At 37.8% G+C, this 13,163-nt stretch overlaps 1 protein-coding gene across 3 annotated transcripts in view; it reads left to right on the plus strand.

Annotated features, from left to right (window-relative positions):
* The window catches only part of TSPAN4 (tetraspanin 4), a 741,621-nt gene that overhangs the window by 670,475 nt on the left and 57,983 nt on the right, over window positions 1–13,163 (plus strand). The gene's annotated exons all lie outside the window — the stretch shown is intronic.

A 13,163-nucleotide genomic window follows, 5' to 3' on the forward strand; every position in this document is an offset into this window, starting at 1 on the left:
CTGATGAAAACTCTTGCACTAAAAAGCAGATAATAATCATCACATTAAGAAATTCATTATGAGAAACAAAGGTGCCGAAAGTCCCACGTTGGCCATAGTAAAGCTAGTGTTTTCCATAGATTAGGGGGCTGCATAATCTCAGCTAAGGGGTTCTGGGATTATAGTCTTCACATGTCTCAGAGGTGGCAAGTCAGAAAAGATGTTGTAGATCTAAATTAAGAAATATGAAGTCTATGAATGAGATATGATAGGCACAAATAAAGCTTGACGATGTGTAAGTTACTCGATAGTGCTGATACTGGCGAGCATTCAACAGAGAAGTCTGCTTTGATGGCATTCCTGAGAAGAGGAGTGCCACCATGTTCCTTAAACTTCTCCTATTTACAGAGCTAAAAAGAACAGAGTTTTCAAAAACTGTGACGGTAAGTCTTAATCACTATTTCCTTCCCTGGGTGTTTCTTTTTAAGCCATCTGCTCTTTCTTTTTACTTCCCTTTCTCAGCCAAAGAATAGAAACTAAAGTTCTCCCCTTTCTTCCATACCAGTTGACACCACCTGCCAAAATCAGAGATTCAGTAACCACTTAACCCAAAGGTGCTTTTTCAAGAGGCAACTGGACTTTATGGTTTTTCTTTGAAGACTGTTGTGGCCTGCCAGCAGCCAGCAGAGCTGGCAGCAGATTCAGACAGTGAGGAGGTTGGGGAGGAACATGGGCCAGTCGTAGAGTCTGGGGAAGGCTCTGATGAGGGCTCTGTGTCGGAGGCAGAGAGGGGGCCAGAGCTGTATGCCAGTTATCAGCTGCCTTCAGAGTCAGACATCAGTGAGGCAGATGAACAGCTGGAGCCTGTTGCCAGTGTGTGCATGCTCAGAGTTGCCAGACAAATGGAACAGCTAAAGAACAGGGGACGACTTGGGAGTAAGGCCACAGGTGGATGGTGAATGGCCCCTCCCAGAGTAAATAAAAGAGGAGCAAAGGGGGAGCAGAGTTTGCAGGAGACAATTGGTTCACTTAATTGGTTTGTGACTCTCCAAGACTCCTTGCCAAGTTTTTAGACTCCTCGCCAAGTTTTGCAGATATCGGCCTGTCAGCTGTCCAAGCCAGATAAGGTATGTGACTGCAAATCCTCCCTTGAAAGACTTTTTATTAATTTACTGTGAATTCTGCTGGATGTGAATGAGCAGAATTCACAGTAAAGTAATAAAAAGGGGTTTTGTCAGGACAAGGAGTTTTTTCATACTCTGGAGAGGCCTAGGTCAGAACAAAGACTTTTGCTTCTCACCCAAGAAGCTTCTTCAGCTCTGACATTCCCTACCATCCAGCCAGAGCTGAAGAAGCTTCTCGGATGAGAAGTGAAACGTCTTCAAAGAAAAACCAGAAAGTCCAGTTGCCTCTTGAAAAAAGCATCTTTGGGACATCCATGACCTGGATGACTGAAAATCTCCATAGACAGTAACTACCAGTACTTAAGTTCCACATCTCATAACAAGCTCCAAAGAAAAGCAACTTACTTTAAGGGGAAAAAAGGAAATAGGCTATTATCTATCATTATCTTGTGAGCGATAGGATAATAACGTTTCAATTCCATGTATTGATTTTTATATTTCTCTTCTTTAAGCAGATTAGGTTGGAAAATATTGATGATTCCGTCCTCCCCATTCAAAATTGATAGTTTTGCTGTTGAAATTCAATGTCAGTTATGAAAAAGCCAGAGTTGTTTGTTACAATACATTACCCTCATATCCTTTAAGATAATGGGCAATAATGTTCCGAAAAATTAACTTTGTACCAACAGGAAATACTAAATCAACTTGTATGGAAGATAATTTATGATGTTGGTAATCGTTTTAACTTCATCTGTTCTGAAGGCTTATGGATTAATTGCAGCCCCTTAAGAAGAGAAATTTACCCAAAGTGCTTTCCAAAAGTCAACTGGATTTTCTTTGTTTTTTTTTTCTTTGAAGGTATTTTCACTTCTCATCCAAAAAGCTTTTTCAACTGGTAGGGAAGAAAAGGGGGAACTCTAGTTTCTGACTGAAGGGTGAGAAGGCTCCAAGACCCTTTCGGTGGGTTCTTGAAGTCAAATAAATATTTTAACATTTCTCAGTTTTAATTTCTGCTACATTACTTATTGGTAAGGGGTGCGGTGGCTAAGACACTGAGCTTGTCGATCAGAAAGGTAAGCAGTTCGATGGTTTGAATCCCTAGTGCCGCATAACGGAGTGAGCTCCCATTACTTGTCCCAGCTTCTGCCAACCTAGCCTTTCGAAAGCACATAAAAATGCAAGTAGAAATATTGGAACCACCTTTGGTGGGAAGATAACAGCATTCTGTGTGCCTTCAGTGTTTAGTCATGCCAGCCACATGACCACAGAGATGTCTTCAGACAATGCTGGCTCTTCAGCTTTGAAACAGAGATGAGCACCACCCCCTAGAGTTGGGAACGACTAGCACATATCTGTGAGGGGAACCTTTCCCTTACCTATTGGTAGATATAACCCACATACACTCTGGGTTCTTTGGGGCCTTCAATCATTTTAAGAATGTAAAGGGGTTTCTGATGTGAAAATGTTTGAGAACCACTGGTCTATAGGATATTTGATGGCATGAAACCAAGACCATTGTAATGTAGATTGTTGCCCCATTGGTAGAAACGAGGGTAGGCAGAGGTGCTTAACCAGATCAGCCCTGCAATATAAATAATTTATAACCATTTTTTTGGTACAAAGTTGTTTAAATGTATTTAGCGCGCTTTCCCCCTATAAATGAATTGATGGCAATTGTTTGTATTCTCCTTTTTGCATTCTCTAATAAGAACGAAACAAGCTCCTGAAGCTGCACAGGGGGAAACACAGGGGGAAAAAATGTATCCACTCACATCAATATTTTCTTTTTTTTAATTGGTAAACTTTTCTGAGTTACATATTTGTTACTCTGAAAGTAAGAAATTGAGTTTTACATTGAATCAGATCAATATCCAGTTGTAGTTGCTGCTCTCACGGTACTCAGCTCTTCTGTGTCACAGATAGTTCTCTTGTACAAGAAATCCATTAACTGGAAGTACTAGGAATTAAGACAGGGCTTCACGCATGCATCATCTGTATAAGGGGTGGGTTTCTCGCCCCATTCCAACCGGTTCGGTTGGAACGGGGCCGGCAGCGTCCTCATGCACGCGCACAGTGCACGCATGCGTACTAGCATCTGTGCGATGCTCCAGCTGCTCCTGGAGGATCGTGCAGGCGCTGTATGCGTCCTGCGCATGCGTGGAAGCGCAGAACTCCTTATTTATGAAACAGAGCCCTACCCAATTCCTAGGAAGCTCCTCCTCTCTTCTCCTCCTCTCCTCTCCTCCATGGTTCAAGATTGTTTACTCATCCTTTGCCATCTCCAAGTTGCTCCCTAAATATTCAAACTGTGCTGCTGGTCAAATTAAAGGTTACTCCCATATATGCCTGCCTGATTCAACTGTTTTTTGGTATCCTCATTTCTATTTTTCTTCATCTTCTTAATTTTCATTCGTCCTTGCTGGCTTTCTTGAGGACTGAGTGAAGATCTATTAGGAGAAGATATACTTTCTGGAGGTGTTCTGGGTGTACTAATAGTCCTTGACTTATGACCATTCATTTAATAACTGTTCAAAGTTATGGTGCTGGAAAAAATGACCAGTCCTCACACTTATGACCATCACAACACCCCCATGGTTACATGATCAAAATTTGGGGACTTGGCAACTTGTGATGTATTTATTACAGTTGCAGCATCTCAGAATCACACGTTCCCAGGGGGCTTCCAGCAAGGAAAGTCAATAGGGGGAGCTGGATTTGCTTAATGACTGTGGTGATTCACTTAATGATCATAACAAAGTTGTAAAGTCAGGCACAACTCACTTATAGGCCACATCATGTAGTGATGAAGGTTTTGATCACAGTTGTGGTCAAAGACTACCTGAATAGCATAAATGGTGTAGTCCTTTCAGCCCGCCCAGCATAGCAGATAGGGAAAACTGGAATCTAGCCCAGTTCTATCTGGAGGGTGACAAATTCTCTGTCTTGCTATAAATGCATTGTTCTTCCACAAAGAGCAACACACATGTTATTTTAAGATAACTACCTCAGACTTGCCTGGGGGTAAGCGTGAGCACTATATTTTCAGAGTAACAATGCTTTTAGAAATACATAATTTCACATCTTAACTCTCTAAATAATACACCAGTAATAACTTGTTCTGCCCTTCCACTTTTAACATCTGTGTTTATATTTTCATTATGGAAGTTTTCCCAAAGGCAATAATAAAGGCCAGATTTACTTGCTTTTGCAACATTGTTTGTCATTCCCCAACAGATAGGTTTATTCAGATTTTTCCCTTTCTTCATCTGATTTATAAAAAGAACTTTGGTGCTGCAAACTGGGAATCATAATTCTAGGATTAAACACACAGACACACACACACCAAAAGGTCAAAAGTAATGGGAAAGTAGCTGTATTGTGAGGATTATACATATTATTGGACCCAACTTGCTTCAGAATTTAAAAAATGAAAATAAGTTTAGTAGATTGGAAGTCCAATAAAAGATTAGAACAGAATAAAATATTGTCTTGGCAAATCAGGATAATATTTAAAAAATAGTAGAGAGGTAGTTTACGAGAAAGGATTCCAAGTTTGGCTCCTGTCACTCATCCCTGGCAGATGCCTCCTTTCTTAGACTTCTAGGCCGTGGTGGTGCAGTGGTTAGAGTGCAGTACTGCATGCTACTTCTGCTGACTGCTGGCTGCCTGCAATTTGGCAGTTCAAATCTCACGAGGCTCAAGGTTGACTCAGGCTTCCATCCTTCCGAGGTGGGTAAAATGAGGGCCCAGATTGTTGGGGGAAATATGCTGACACTGTAAACTGCTTAGAGAGGGTTGTAAAGCACTGTAAAGCGGTATATAAATCTAAGTGCTAATGCTGGGCTTGTTTTTAGATTTCATATATCAGCAGGTTCAGAAGTTGGGCAAATAATCTACTGTTAATTACTAGGAATAAGAATTACAGAAAGAGGAAAAATGTGGAATTCCATGTAAATCCAATTGGATTAGATATGCAGAAGGGAGTATTCTAAAGGATTAGCACCAGTTAAAGTAACATAATATGAACCTCCTCTGCTCAGGATTAAAATGGAACTTAAATCATGGCGACATTTTTCATTAGCATGGCTTAGTAGGACCATGATAAAATGACCATTCTTCCTCAAATCCCATTAATGTTTCAACAGTCCTGATTCTATTACAGACTACTTGGCTCTCTACATGTAAAGATGTTTTTTTCCCCCATGTATGCACAAAGATTAAAATCAATAATTATGCAAACTGTGCGATGTAAGCAAACTTTGATTGAAGTTTACCAAAGCACACCAAACTAGGAAATATGTTGATGCCATTCAAGCATTACCTTCCTGGATAGGATCTTTTCCCAGATGGGAAAAGTTGCAAGGGGCTGAAGATACAATTTTTTAAAAAGTTTACATGATTTTAGACATTATCCTGAAGATTTGCCTGGGTTTATTGAAGCTAAATTATCTGCTAAAGTTGACATTGTTGTAAGGTTTCTGTCCCTTTCCTTTCTTGTCTTGCCTCAATTCCATCCAATTTTATTTCTCTATCTTTCCTTGACTCAACTGTGAAAATGACTGGTTGATATTTGTAAATAAGGAATCAGTTAATAAATATTTTTTTGTTTTGGCCAGCCATTATTTTGTATTGTGGCTAGGTAGATTTCTATGTATACACATTAAGTATCTGGAGATATATAGATATTTTAAGCATGCATTTGTTGAGGGACAGGTAGTGTGTTGAACCAAAATCAGCAATCCTAGGTTGACAGATTAAGAAGGCATCACGCAGGAAGTTTTAGTGGGTTTATAACATTCCTTGTCCACTCTTGAGAGGATTATCTTAATTTAAGGATTATCTTCCTTTTAGAGAATATGGTAATAGGATGTTTTCTGGCTGGGAAGGCTGACCATATCTCAGGTGAAACGCAATCTGCCAAGGCACCTGAACAATTCATAATGTAAGAAACTTTTTCTTGATGTCCAAGCAAAACCTGCTTCCTTAAAAATTAAATCTACTGGGGGGAGGAGCCTATGTCGCTACAAAATGGTCACCCGATCTCGATGCTCCAAGATAGCCACCAATACTTTTTTCGCTGGGTGGTCCAATCGGACCTAAACTGTCCCATAGAGACGGCGAACAGGAAGATTATGTTCTGCTGATCACAGGGACATTGCAAAGTCCCTGATTGATGCAGGAGAAGGTCTCTCAGCTGGTGTTAAAAGCTCAGCCCCTAGGCTGATGAAGTAGGAACAGCTCCAAAAAGGAAGGAAACAGAAGAGAAAGTGTTTACAGCTGGTGAGGAATTTTTACCCGTTTTAAAAGAGCCTGCCTATAAAAACAACTTAAAGCTAATTTAAATCTAAGAATAAAAGAAATAAGCGGCGGAATTAAGCTTTGGATGGTTTTGGTCAGTGTGTTATCTTAATTTTTAAATGTTATTTTCATGGATTGAATTTATGCAAACCGTTTGAAATGAATGGATCAAGTTTTCTTCTTCTATAATTTTTACTATTACTTTCACAACCTATGGACTAAACTTCTCCTTATTCATCACTACATGTGTCTTTTACTCTTTCTTCTCTATTTAATGTAAGAATTTGACTTTTTTTAAAACTTGGAATATTAAAAGATACAAAAAGAACAAAGAGAATTGCAACAACTATAACAACAAAGGGAGAGATAACTGCTACTCGAAGACTGGAAACTTGAGTATTGAAAACAAAATACTTTTACTTTCACTACTGATTATTCTGGTCTGGAACTTTAAAGTCTCACAGTTTGTTTATAGAAAGTGATAAGAAGTAGCCGAGGTGGCGCAGTGGTTAGAGTGCAGCACTGCAGGCTACTTCAGCTGATGGTTAGCTGCAGTTCGGCTGTTCAAATCTCACCGGCTCAGGGTTAACTCAGCCTTCTATCCTTCCGAGGTGGGTAAAATGAGGACCCAGATTGTTGGGGGTGATATGCTGACTCTGTAAACCGCTTAGAGAGGGCTGAAAGCCCTATGAAGCAGTATATAAGTCTAACTGCTAAGTAAAGCACCATTTGTTTACACAAATGTTCCTTTGAAGTATATCCTTAACCAGAGATCTCATGGTGTACCTAGGTATAACCTTGTAAAAATCTTCCAAGTCAGAGCAGCAGTGTTTCTACAGCTGGAATCTGTCATCTTGCAAGAGATAATATTTGCAATACAGAAATTATCAAATACATTTAAGAAAATGTTTGAAAAATTAGAGCATCTAACAGAAAAATATGATGAAAAGGATGGAAATGCTTATCAAATGGGAAAAATATAGGGTAGAGTCCCAAGCAATAAAGAGAAAAATAGCTACAAAGAAATCAAATCTGCAGACATCTATGGTGAATGGTTTCTGTCTGGAAATGGAAAAAGTGGAATAGGGAAAGGGGAACCAGATGGGAGGGAACCCTACCCTAGATGACTAGACACAGAAGAAGAAAAAATAAAAGAACTTATGGATTTAAAGGGAGAATTTTTATTAGTAAAACCATCGATAACAACACTGACAATTAAAGACAAGCTGATTAAGGAAAAAGAAGAAGGGCATCGAAATTACATGAGAGAATCAATAAACAAGGAGTTGCAAAGAAGAGTCCATACAAACTTGATTAAGGAGATGATTAGAGGACTGATGCCACAAATGGCAGAAGACATGAGACTGTTTCGCTACTGGAAAGATACAGGCTGATAGATGAAAGTATTTAATATAAAACTAGTTGGACTTAGTGAAATTTAGTGACAATAGATATGGTTAAATAAACAATTGAAAATGATAATGTATACATATGCCCTCTGGAACGATCTCCCCGTTGAGATCTGGACCTTACCACCCTTCCGGCCTTCCGCAAAGCAACTAAGACCTGGTTGTTCCGGCAGGCCTGAGGCTGTTGAATTTTCCAGCCCCATCTGAGGTTACGACTGTTGCTGTATTTTAAATTGTTTGTCTTTTATTTTTATTTTGTACCCTCTCCCCTTTCTGATTGTTAGCCACCCTGAGTCTTCCAGGAATAGGGCGGCATACAAACCAAATAAAACCTTAAAACCATATGTATTGGTATAACAAGTAGTAATTGGATATGAATATTGAATGGTACCTTTGAAAAGAAGATGAGAAATGGTTTGGTTACATATAAAGATGAATAAAAAAGAACTAAATTATGATAATGGATATAGTCAAATAAAGGAGAGATAATGATAACAATGTATATATAGTATGGGTACAACACGGGGAAATTGGATGTAAATTGTAAACTGATTTGGAAAGGAAGATTAGAAACCTTTGTTACTAAATGTTATTAATATTTAGCTAGAATAGGCCATAAGGAATAATGTTATTGGGATACTAGAAATAGCAAATGAGATGCCAGTACGTAATTATGTCTTGAGTTTTGGTATGTTTTATGATGAAGGATGTTTAAACAATTATAGTCAAACAAGAATGGGGGTAGGATGATGGTAATATGTACAAATATATTTGATTTAAAATACTAGAATTAATATGAATCATGGGTGACTGTGAAAGAAATGCACGGAAACTTTTTGTAACCAACTGATACAGTTTCTTCAGTATGTAAAGAAAGTGGATTTTTTGTGTTGTGTCTGTTTTGAAAAATAAAAATAAAAAACTTTTAATTAAAAAAATAAATCTACTATTTGTTTCTTATTTTTGGGAACAACACTGAGCAAGTATAACCCAGTTTTCACAAAATAATCTTTCCTCTACTTGAGGAGAGCTATCATATTTCCTGCAACCTTCACTAGGTTTATTTTTAATTATGTGTTGGATTTATATCTGGCCTTTTATTAAGGATCCCAAGACAGGGTACATAGTGCTCTCTTGGATCATTCCCCGCCCCCGCTTCCCACCAACAGCAACTCTTGAGTTAGGTTAGACTGAATGACAGTGATTGACCGAAAGTCAGCCAGTGAGCTGACTTTCAGATGTATTTAACCCGTGTTTCTCCATTGCTAGATCAGTCCTTTAGCTGCTATTCCACACTGGCTTTTAGAATATCTTCAATGTTCATCCTAAATCTATTCCTTCCAGCACCCTAATCCTTTTAGCTGCTTTTCCTCTGGACACCATCCAGTTTGTCAATAACCTTCTTAAAATGCAAAGCTTAGAAGTGAACACACATTTCAGTATTCTAAAGCCAACACAGTAAAGAGGAGAGAATGACTTATGTTGGTCTTGTCACTGTATATTTGTTGTTGTGGCCTAGAATTACACTGGGTTTTTTTTGGGTGGGGGGTGTTTTGTTTTTCTTTTGTGGCAAACTAAAACTAGAGGATTACTCATAGAACTTCATGAACAAAATCCAGGCCAAGCATAGTCATGCCACCCCCTCCTTTACTGATAATCCCATCAGACCTGAAGAGACTATTCCTGCCCTAAAACAAAAGTCCCCTTAATCTTGCCAAGCAGGAAGAAAAGACACACCTGGATGCAACAAACAGAAGACAGAAATGTTTCACAAATGCCCAGCAGCAAGCCTAATAAAAGAATTGCAACAATTTAGCTGGGTAGAAAACTGCAGATATTCCATTTTAAATTGAGGACAGGTGTCTAAACTAATGTCCCACTGCTTGTTAACATGAGAACAGAGCATTTCAATGCTTCTCCTTCTTTTGAAAAGGTGCAGTGCTTTTGCCTCTCATTTACATGTAATGAAAACAGCTCGCCACTAACCCCCTCCAGGGTCATAGAAAGCCACCAGCGAAGTCTTAAAATTTCCTGCTCCCCAGGTCACAACCTCTTTTTGTTTTTGTTCCCTCTTTCTTCTTTGAACTTAATGATCATTGCTTCCAATAAAGCACCATCTTCCTCCTCAGTGTTGTGCTCCATTTCTTGCCATCCACATTTCTTCATCTTTTTTAAAATCTAACCATCCTGTTAACTCATGTTCCATGTGGAATCCACCAAGAAACACCCAGATACTTTTTGCGTGTACTATTGCCTAGAACTGTGATGGTGAATCTATGGCACACAATCCAGAGCAGCTCCCCACTTTAAGTCAAGGTTGGGTGCTGATCTCCTCCCTTTAGAAGAGACCCAAAGCCATCCCCATTTTTGGTGCCAGGAGGCTTCAGGGAGGCCTGCTAGCACCATAACAGGGGTCGTGCACATATGCATGGGAGGCCTATGGGGGGCATTTGATCATTGGTGTCGGCATGTGCTATTGCACATGCACACATGTGCACTTTTAGCACCCAAGGGAAAAAAGGTTTGCCATCACTGGCCTAGAATTATCTCTTGCCTTTCTATGGATGTTTTTGACTTTCCTCCCCAAAAGATTGCCATTATCTCTGTTGAAATTCATCATGTTGGCTTTTCTTCATTGGTCGAGCTCATCAAAATCTTCCAGAATCTTAATACCGTTCTCTACGATGTTTGCTATCACTCCACCTACTGTATGTCAAGTAGAGCCTAGAACAGAGCCCTGTAGTGTGCTCCTTGACCCTTACTTCCATCTCGAGGCATTGACATATGCTTGTGTACAACTGTTTAACCAGCTCTGCAGCCATTGAATGGTAGCATAATCCAGTCCATCTTTTTCCATCTTGTCTGCTAGGTTTTTACAGAACATTTATCAAATGTTTTGCTGAAGTTTAAGTATATATTGTTTACTGCATTACCATGCCAACTAGTTTGGTCTGTCAAAAAAGACAAATAGATTTGATATGAGTTGTTCTTAATACATTTATTCTTTGAAGCTGCTTCCTGCCAACAGAGAATTCTTTTCTAATTAATATGAATAACTTAATTTAAAAGCTTGGAGAGGGTGAAAGTTTTGGCTGTTGACCTTTTTGTCCATTTTCCTATTCATTTATCACTGTTTTTGTAAAACACGAGAATACATTTGTTCAATCAAGGTAGGATACTATAGAGGATTTTTTTTTAAAGATTAAATAGTTACTTATTGAAGGAAACTCTGTTGCTGCTGAATATTTTGCAAAAGGAGTGGTCACAAGACCCAATGCCTATGGAGTTTCTCAGTCACCCAGGTCATTGGTGTCCCAAAGGTGCTTTTCAAAAGGCAGCAGGATTTTCTCTCTTTTCCCCTTGAAGACATTTACTTTTTATCCAAAAAGCTTATTTAGTTCTGAAGACATTCTGGATGAGAAGTGAAATGGTCTTCAAGGAAAAAGCAAAATTCCACAGCCTTTTGAAAAGCACCTTTGGGACACAAGACCACACCTAGTTTCCAATGAGTTAACTTCAAAATTCCTTCGTCAGATATTTAAACCTTACTAGTTTTGATCTTAACAACATTTGAACAAAGGTGTATATCTACTTTTTTAAAATAGTAAAGGAATCTTCGAAATTATATAAATTAAGATCTGAACACATTGATTCTCATTAGAATTCTTCGTGACACAAAATTTCTTAGATTGCAGTATACTCTACTGAAAGGACACAATAGAAATTGTAAGCTTTCTATTCGGCATTAGTGGATCTGCAAATTGGTGCGTAATAAGCTTCTTAGTTCTTTAGGCTGTCAATTTTTTGAAGAAAATTGCAATTAAAACCCATCAGTCTTAGAAAATGAATCCTGCAATTGATGTACAATCACTTTCCACTAAAACATATAAATTGATCTAACATAACAAATCGACCCAATTCCTGTTGTTACCTGTCAGGTTTATTCAGGCAAAACTCTAGAAAATAAAAATACATCTTTGATTAGATCAGGATGGAAAACTGATCTGACTGAAAAATTAACACAAGAAAAGAGTGTTGAAAAAAATCTTAAAGTATATTGTAGATTTACTTCAATCTACAGTAGTACACATTTACTATTGTATTAACAATGCTTATCCTAATGTAATGTTATGGTACATATTGAAAAACTATATTCAATATTTATAAATATATTTATATTTGAATATTTAGTAACAATGTTTTAAATATCCATGTAGTTCTTTAATATTATGTACGTGTGTGTGTGTGTGTGTGTGTGTGTGTGTGTGTGTGTGTGTAATTATAGTCTGGTTTTATTATTTTTATTTGCTTTTATTTATGTTTTTGGATCTATAGTTTCCTTTTTGTTTTAGTCTTTAATAAAAAGGGGGAAAACTTTATTAAACTTCATGATGTAAATTCTTTGACATATTCCTGTGGTCATGAAAATTAATTTTAATTTAATAACAGAAGATTCTTTAGGGGTTTGTATGAACCTAAGAAAGATCAGTTTTATTTCCCAAATGCATTAGGAGATGTTTTATTTGATATTTCCACAGATACAAAGCACAATTCCTTATGAAATATTATTGAAGCAATAGAAGTGAAAATATCAACAAGGAAGGATGCACGTATAGAAAATCAGCTACTACTTAAAATAGAAATAGACCTACAATATGAGTTAATATCTGGAATATATTTCTTTGGAAGTTCATAGGATATTCATATTAAAAGGATTAATGGAATAAAACATTAATGTATTTAAAAGGCAAATTTTAGCCCCATCTCAAATGTTCCAGTATCCTACTTATGAATGCCATGCTTTTATAATTCACATCCTATAGCTCAGTGTCGAATTTTTATATTTGTTAAAGTTTCTAGAGGATGATACAGCCTTGAAATTTTAAAACTTGGGCATGTAGATGTTTTAGAATTTGAACTGACTTTCTTCCATGTTTATTTTGCAGCATATTTTACATTGTCTTTTCATTCTTCATTGTAAAAGCTACTAATTTACAGTACATTATGCTATTTCCTCACCGAAACGATCAAGACAATTATCATAATCTATTGGAAACCTCTTATATACCATTCTCGGCTCTCATTTAGAGCAAAGCAATGTAGCATTGCATCTTAGAAAGTGACATGCATATTACATCAGTACTTTATTAACTTCACTACTCCTAGTCTAATTATAAATAGAATTCAGTGCTTGTTTCACCTTTAAAACCCTTAAGAACATCCCTTGGCATGTAAAGAAGTGTCTCTTTCTTTTGATGAGAGGCTATTTTCTGACTACCCCTATCACATTGAGCGGGAAACTTTTCGGCATTGAGTGCCCAAACCGGAACACACATGCATATGTGTATGCCGG

Source organism: Thamnophis sirtalis, unplaced genomic scaffold (assembly GCF_051295495.1).
Source record: "Thamnophis sirtalis isolate CommonGarterSnake01/CBP01778 unplaced genomic scaffold, rThaSir2_p1.2 scaffold_1, whole genome shotgun sequence".
Classification (NCBI taxonomy): domain Eukaryota; kingdom Metazoa; phylum Chordata; class Lepidosauria; order Squamata; family Natricidae; genus Thamnophis; species Thamnophis sirtalis.